We start from the raw sequence: 7,306 nt of genomic DNA on the forward strand, positions 1-7,306 counted from the left end.
GTCGGAAACACTTTGGAAGCTTCATTGGAGAATATTTCTCCCCCGGCCCCTGCTTCCTAATTTGCTCATCTCCTTTTGCCTTCTCTAATGGCAGGGTTGGGGTAGTTACAGAAGCTGACAGGTCAGTTCTCCATCTTCACAGGGCATGTAGCGATACCAGTGAAATATATATAGGAACAGTGGATGGGTAGGAGGGCCCAGTGGTCTCCTCGGCATTACCTGTTCTGATGCCAGCGGGTTCCTAGCTAATTGATCCAACATGTGCCTCCCCGCTCCCCTCTCTATCCCCCTCCACCCCCCACCCCCCAAATCCACCCACTGGTTGTTCCCATCATTTCTGGGACTGTTTGAATCTTGACTGTGAGCCCGTCAAAGGGCAGGGACTGTATCTGTTGCCGACTTGTACATTCCAAGCGCTTAGTACAGTGCTCTGCACATAGTAAGCGCTCATTAAATACTATTGAATGAATGAATGCAATTCAATGAATTAATCCCTCAGTTGTATTTATCTTTATTAAGTGCTGATTCTTTGTCAAGCACTCTTCTAAGCGCTGGGGTAGATACAAGTTATTCGGTTTGGACTCAGTCCCCGTCCCATAAGAGACTCACAGTCTAAGTAGGAGGGAGTAGGATTTAATCCTCATTTTAGTGTTGAGGAAACTGAGGCCCAGAGAATAATAATATTGGTATTTGTTAAGCGCTTATTATGTGCCGAGCACTGTTCTAAGCGCTGGGGTAGATACAAGGTGATCAGGTTGTCCCACGTGGGGCTCACAGTCTTAAGCCCCATTTTACAGATGAGGTAACTGAGGCACCGAGAAGTGAGTTGCTCAAGGTCACACAGCTGACAAGTGACGGAGTCGGGATTAGAACCCATGACCTCTGACTTCCCCAAGGACACGCAGCGAACAGTTGGAAGAGAGGGATTAGAACCCAGATCCTCTGACTCCCAGGCCCGCGCTCTTTCCACTAGGCCGTGCTGCTTCTGCTGCTCTATAGAGTGTGTACTGTGCGCAGAGCACTCTACTAGGCACTTGGGATAGTCCCTTTCAACAAGGAGCTCACAATCTAGTGGACCTCCGCGAATAGCGTTCCCTCCCCGGTTCGTTCCATCATGCCACCCAACTACCGGAGGTTCCCCACAGTCAACTTCTTCAAAGGAAGGACGCAGTCCAACCTGTGCCGAGCCAGAGTACTAAAAACTAGGTCGCTCTCGGATCATGGAGGCAAAACCCCCCGGATGGGGACCCCACCCCGACTGCCGCTTGTTGGACTCTCCGGCCAGAAAATCCCAAATCTCTCACGAAACCCGAGAGTTTCCCCCATCAGGCTTGAAAAGACCTAATTGTTAGAGCAAAGGCCTGGGACTCCAAAGGACCTGGATTCTAGTCCCTGATCTGCCACTTGTCTTCTGTGTGACTGTGGGCAAGTCACTTCACTTCTCTATGCCTCAGTTACCTCATTTGTAAAATGGGGATTAAGACTGTGAGTCCCACGAGGGGCATGAGCCGTGTCCAACCCGATTACCTTGTATCTACCCCAGTGCAGAGAACAGTGACTGACACATAGAAAGCACTTAACAAATACCATAAAAAAATACAAAAAAGATATAACAGAGTTGGTAGAAACATTCCCTGCCCACGAAATTACAGTCATTCAAAGATTTATTGTTGTACGGTACTTTCCCGAGCACTTAGTACAGCGTACTGCACACAGTAAGCGTTCGATAAATACGTTTGAGTGAATGAATGAACGAATCCCTGTATTATTCTCTAAACTTGCCATCTCTTTGATGCGGTCTTAGGTTCATTCATTCGTTCAACGTATTTATTGATCGCTTACGGCAAAGCACTGTATTAAGCGCTTGGGAGGTTCGGATGACGATGATCCAAAACAGCCTTTCAGATCGGCTCTATTTCTGGGAGAGGACGTGTAAGCATTGTCCTGCCTGTTGGCGTGTTGGGTTACTACATAAACGAACATATAGATGAAGGTATTTATCCGGACATGCTATTTAGTTTCTATATAACTGTATTTTTCTTTTATCGGCACACATGCTGCTTCATTGCCAGCCTTAGGCTCCAGAAAAATCAGATTAAAGGCATTAGTAATGTAGTTAATTTCATTTATAATATGTCCACACAGAAAAGGCGAACATTAAAATAAGGAAAATCCATAAACTGGAATTAGAGAACTTTTTTAACTCCTGGCAAGAATCTGCTAAAAGAAGAGCAAAGTCTTCTACAAAACTTTCAGTTGGAAGAAAATCTCCCTCTTGGGATGCTTTTACCATGATTTATCCTGTGAATTCAATGAATGTGTTCCCTGATCATTTTTGTCTCCATCTTCCTCCTCCTCCTCCTGTGAGGCTTTTCTTGATCCTGCCTGACTTTCCCTCTCAGGAGTAGCTGTCACTTCCATCACCGTTATCTGACTTGGGATGTCCGGAGCTTGCGAGTCCTTAAAATGTCCTTTTGGTCCTTTTGCAGAGAGCCAGAAACCTCTGCAGCTCAAAGCCAATGAGAATGGATCCATCTGTTCCATAGCAAGACATATAGCAACTCAGAATTAAGCATCGACCTCATAAAAACAAACAAATAAACAAAAAAAAACCAGGTGACACTAAGATTCATTGCTTATTAGAGTCTCTGTAATGGTCACTTCTTTCATATTTAGACAATGCCAATAGTGGCCACTGTTTCACTATTTAATTTATTTTCCAACTGTTTCTTAAAGAGACAGTGAGATCCGGACGTGGTTTCTGTCCGTGAACGTACCATGGTGAGGTTGCAGGTGATGATTTTGTTCCAGTGAGGTTATTAATTCATATACATTTTCATTCCCTGAGTTTGCCAGATTCAAAGAGGCCCATTATCCTTTTCTATTTGCTCATGTGTAAGTATCCGCATTCTTGCTGAAACAGAGAAATATTAACACATTCTTTCTTTTGATGTCAAATATTGATTTGAGTCTGGTCAGTTCTGGCAAAGGGTTTTCATTTGGAAAATAGGAAGAAGGGGAAAAGAAATGGCCAATTAATGAAATTAAAAATTTTCCCAATTCTAAAATCATACGGTTTCAGTGACGAGGCAGTCTACGCCATTAATACCTGGATCATTCATATACTGAAGATATCAAACTACGCACTCTGACTCAATCGCGTGCTCAGATGATAGATACTTCTCTCCATAAAGTCATAGGATGCTAGCTGTATATACATCTCATTTATCTACCAAAATGCATACACTGCAGGCATATATGGACACACACAGAGTAAATCATCAAGCTCTCTAGTCGGTGATCCTTTCTCTTTTGCCTGTGATGGATCTCATTATTAATTAAAGAATCATTTAGCTTGCATAATTGTCTTCTGCCATACATAATTCCAACCTTTCAACGTCTCCTCGACGTGGCTTATTAGCCTAAATGCACTCTTTTGTTTTTGTGACATCATCAATCAAAGTTCGTAGGTGGACAGGCAAGACAGTGTGATGAGTAAAATGAAAAGGAGGGCTCTTTGCTTTTCAGTTTGAAAGCTCCCTCCAGATGATTTCATTCCCGAGATCGCTGTTGGCAGGGAATTAGTGACTGGGCAATAAGCAACTGTGAGACCTATTAAGAGACGCAGCATGGCTCAGTGGGCCTGAGAGTCAGGGGGTCCTGGCTTCTAATTCTGACTCTGCCACTTGTCTGCTGTGTGACCTTGGGAAAGTCACTTCACTTCCTCTGTGCCTCGGTTACTTCATCTGTAAAATGGGGATCGAGACTGTGAGCCCCAGAGGGGACAGGGACCGTGTCCAACACTCTTTGCTTGTATCCACCCCAGCGCTCAGAACGGTGCCTGGCACACAGAAAGTGCTTAACAAATACCATAATCATTATTATTTCTGCAAAAGGCCGTTCCTCACGAGAGCCACCTGGCCTTGAAGTCGTCTTCGCGGTCATGCCCTTACAGCACCCAGTAAGTGCTCAATAAATGCCGTTGATAAATTCAATAGGTCTGACTTGGAAATAAACTTCAGAACAACGAACACCAGTTGTCAATAATAATAATAATAATGATAATAACGTTGGTATTTGTTAAGCGCTTACTATGTGCAGAGCACTGTTCTAAGCGCTGGGGGAGACAAGGGGGAATCAGGTTGTCCCACATGGGGCTCACAGTCTTAATCCCCATTTCACAGATGAGGTAACTGAGGCCCAGAGAAGTTAAGTGACTTGCCCACAGTCACACAGCCGACAAGTGGCAGAGCTGGGATTCGAACTCATGACCTCTGACTCCAAAGCCCATGCTCTTTCCATTGAGGCACGCTGCTCTCTCTTCTCTTCCTTAAGGGGCTAAAGGGGCGTGTACTGCTCTTTGGCTAATATGTCATTTCTATCCAACCCATGGAGCAAAGGAATCTTCGTTCTGTGGATTTCTTATTGTTTTGAAGAGTGGAAGTGCATTAGGGGCCTATCTGGGGCTGGGGACCTGGACATCCCACCTGATGATGGGGTGTCAGTTGCTCAGTGGGAGGGGCTTGCAGCGTGTCTCAGTGGAAAGATCCTGGGCTCGGGAGTCAGAGGTCATAGGCTCGAATCCCGGCTCTGCCACTCGTCAGCTGCGTGACTGTGGGCAAGTCACTTCACTTCTCTGTGCTTCAGTTACCTCATCTGTAAAATGGGGATGAAGACTGGGAGCTGCATGTGGGACAACCTGATTACCCTGTAAATCTACCCCAGAGCTTAGAACAGTGCTCTGCACATAGTAAGCGCTTAACAAATACCAACATTATTATTATTACCAATTAATAATCCAGAATGGATTTGAAAGTGATATCCCGAGGTTGACCATCCTGTCTCTGGGACATTTCATTAATTAAATGGACTGAACTCCTCTCCCTCCGTCTCGTTGCTAACAGAAGGCCAGGGAGTTGGGTAAAGGATAAAGACATTTAACGCCCAGGCACACCCAGTGCAAACCCAGTTTCGGGTGATGACTTCAAAGCCGGGGAGTTTGCCTTCCAGTCTAAGCCTGGCCGGAGAGGTTTACCTCAACGTCTCTGAATATCTTTCTGATCCTTGCCATTCCTCCTCCATCTCTCCACTCTCCCACAGCTCCGTTGTGTGGGTCTAAACCCCACGACCTTCATTCTGACTCTAGATGAGAACCCCCCACTCCCAGTCCGAGTGGCAAAGAAAGCCAAAGGACAAATTCCCTGCCGGGAGATGAGAGCCACCCTCGGGCCCCCCAGCCACCATTTGCCCGTCCAGGAGAAAATGGCCCAGGATGTTACCAGATATTAGCGCGTGGGACTCCAGAGGGTGAATGTTTGAAAAGCACTCCGCTCTCTCTGCCTACGGATCACATTTCCCCCTTCGGCTCCCGGGGAGGGCAATAATGATAACTGTGGTATTTGTGCCAAGCACTGTTCTAAGCACTGGGGTAGATGCAAGGTAATCACGTTAGACCCAGTCCCTCTCCCACATGGAGCCCTCAGTCTTGATTCCCATTTTACAGACGAGGTAACTGAGGCCCAGAGAAGTGAAGTGACTTGCCCGAGGTCACACAGCAGACACGTGGAAGAGCCGGGATTAGAGCCCACATCCAGGACTATGAACCCCGATTCCAGAGCCAGCACGGAGGCCCCCCAAACTCCAGAAGTTTCCCGGACCAGACCCGCTACCCCTTAAGACATCTCCCTCTCCGTCCTCCCTCCCCGCTCCGAGCTGGCAGGACCGCGGACTGTGGGAGGGAGGCAAGGACTGTCCCAACCGACTCTTCCCCAGCTAACCGCCTCTCCTGGCATCACACTTCAATCAAAAACTTTTCCACCAAATGTCACTTTCAAAGTTGCGGCTTACGAAAAAAAAATGTCTTTATAAAAAATTCATGGCCACAATGATCTGATAATGCAGTGTTCTGATACGGGCAGATGTTTTGTCTAACATGTTCCCCGAAGCTGTACTCTCTGCCTTCATATCTTTCATTTCCAGTTGCTATCTGCTGACTGTGGATGTCATGGACGTACCCTATAGCTATACGCAGCAATTCGCATCTAACACCGCCGCCGTGCGTAATGAGCTTCACAAGATGCTTGTCGCAATAACTCCGAACTTCCCTAACCATATGGAACACAACACTCTAAAGCCCACAGACACTTTTTTTTATTACAGTTCAGATCCTTAAAACATAATCTGTGTGATGTCTAGTGAATGTACGTGAAGAGCTGCTGAAAACAAAGTTAACACTTGTTCACATCATCTGTTACAAATGTCCAATTTGGGACAATAAATTTCCTCGGAACCTGTTCTTTTGCTGACTCGTGGCTTTATCTTTTTTCCTTCTCTCTCACGTCGTTTTTTTTATGAACTATGCATATGTATTAAATGGGATTTGTTGTCCCTAGATACCAATTTGCATAAAGTACAAGCCATCATTGGTTGGAGAGAAGCAAATTACTTCTTCGGCAAGATCACACTTCTTCTTCTTCCTTTTTTTTTTTTTAATTTTAACAAACCGCAGGCAGAGACTGTTAACGGCACTTAGCGAGATATGCAAAAGTCTCACTTTTCTCAAAAAGCAGTTGGATCAATGAGGAGAAGATAAGAGACGGAGAGAGGGGAAGCGATCGGGGGGAGGGTTATTCAATTAAATACCACGCCGAGATGACCCCGTATAAAGATTTCTCTTACCTGTCCATCCGCTGGTAAAGAAAAAAGTTTCAGCTTGTGAACCTGCATATACAGGGAATCAAAGAGTCACTTATAATGAGTCTCCCAACCGCCTAGTACACGTCAGCACGCGGTAAGCGATGGACAAATACCACTGATTGATTGAGGAAGGGGCAGGTGTGGGATCTCAGGAACAAAGAAGAGGAAGCCCGATAGCTAGATAGAAGGCAGTGAGAAAAACTTGGCTACTTTGAAAGTAAACCGTTCTTCCCAGCTCTCTGCCGTAGCTCATCGTTTCTGACTTCTGTTTCAACTTTCCACATCCCTCCTTATCTTGTCATGTGATCACCGGTTTCTCAGTGAAGCTCTCTCCCCGGTGAACAGCCCGCTCATCATGCCTTTCCCACTTACAGGTGTTGTCTTCTCCGCATCCTCCCTCTCTCTCAGCCAACCCTGGGCAGATGAGGAAACTCCGCAAGTCATTCAAGATTCCAGCCCATCGGTCACCCGGCGTGGCTTAGTGGAAAGAGCCCGGGTTTGGGAGTCAGAGGTTGTGGGTTCCCTGCCCACTTGTCAGCTGTGTGACTTTGGGCAAGTCACTTCACTTCTCTGTGCCTCAGTTCCCTCATCAGTAAAAGGGGGATTAGGA

The 7,306-nt window shown here is 46.2% G+C and overlaps 1 long non-coding RNA gene across 1 annotated transcript; it reads right to left on the reverse strand.

Annotated features, from left to right (window-relative positions):
• Nucleotides 1–2,060: 2,060 nt before the first annotated feature.
• LOC103171195 lies at nt 2,061–7,028 on the reverse strand. Its single transcript, XR_486643.3, has 3 exons — nt 6,679–7,028; nt 2,778–2,914; nt 2,061–2,535 (listed from the first exon to the last, which is right to left on the reverse strand). It is a non-coding gene; the product is annotated as an uncharacterized LOC103171195 (long non-coding RNA).
• Nucleotides 7,029–7,306: the final 278 nt, after the last annotated feature.

This window comes from Ornithorhynchus anatinus, chromosome 9 (genome assembly GCF_004115215.2).
Source record: "Ornithorhynchus anatinus isolate Pmale09 chromosome 9, mOrnAna1.pri.v4, whole genome shotgun sequence".
NCBI classification, from domain to species: Eukaryota; Metazoa; Chordata; class Mammalia; order Monotremata; family Ornithorhynchidae; genus Ornithorhynchus; species Ornithorhynchus anatinus.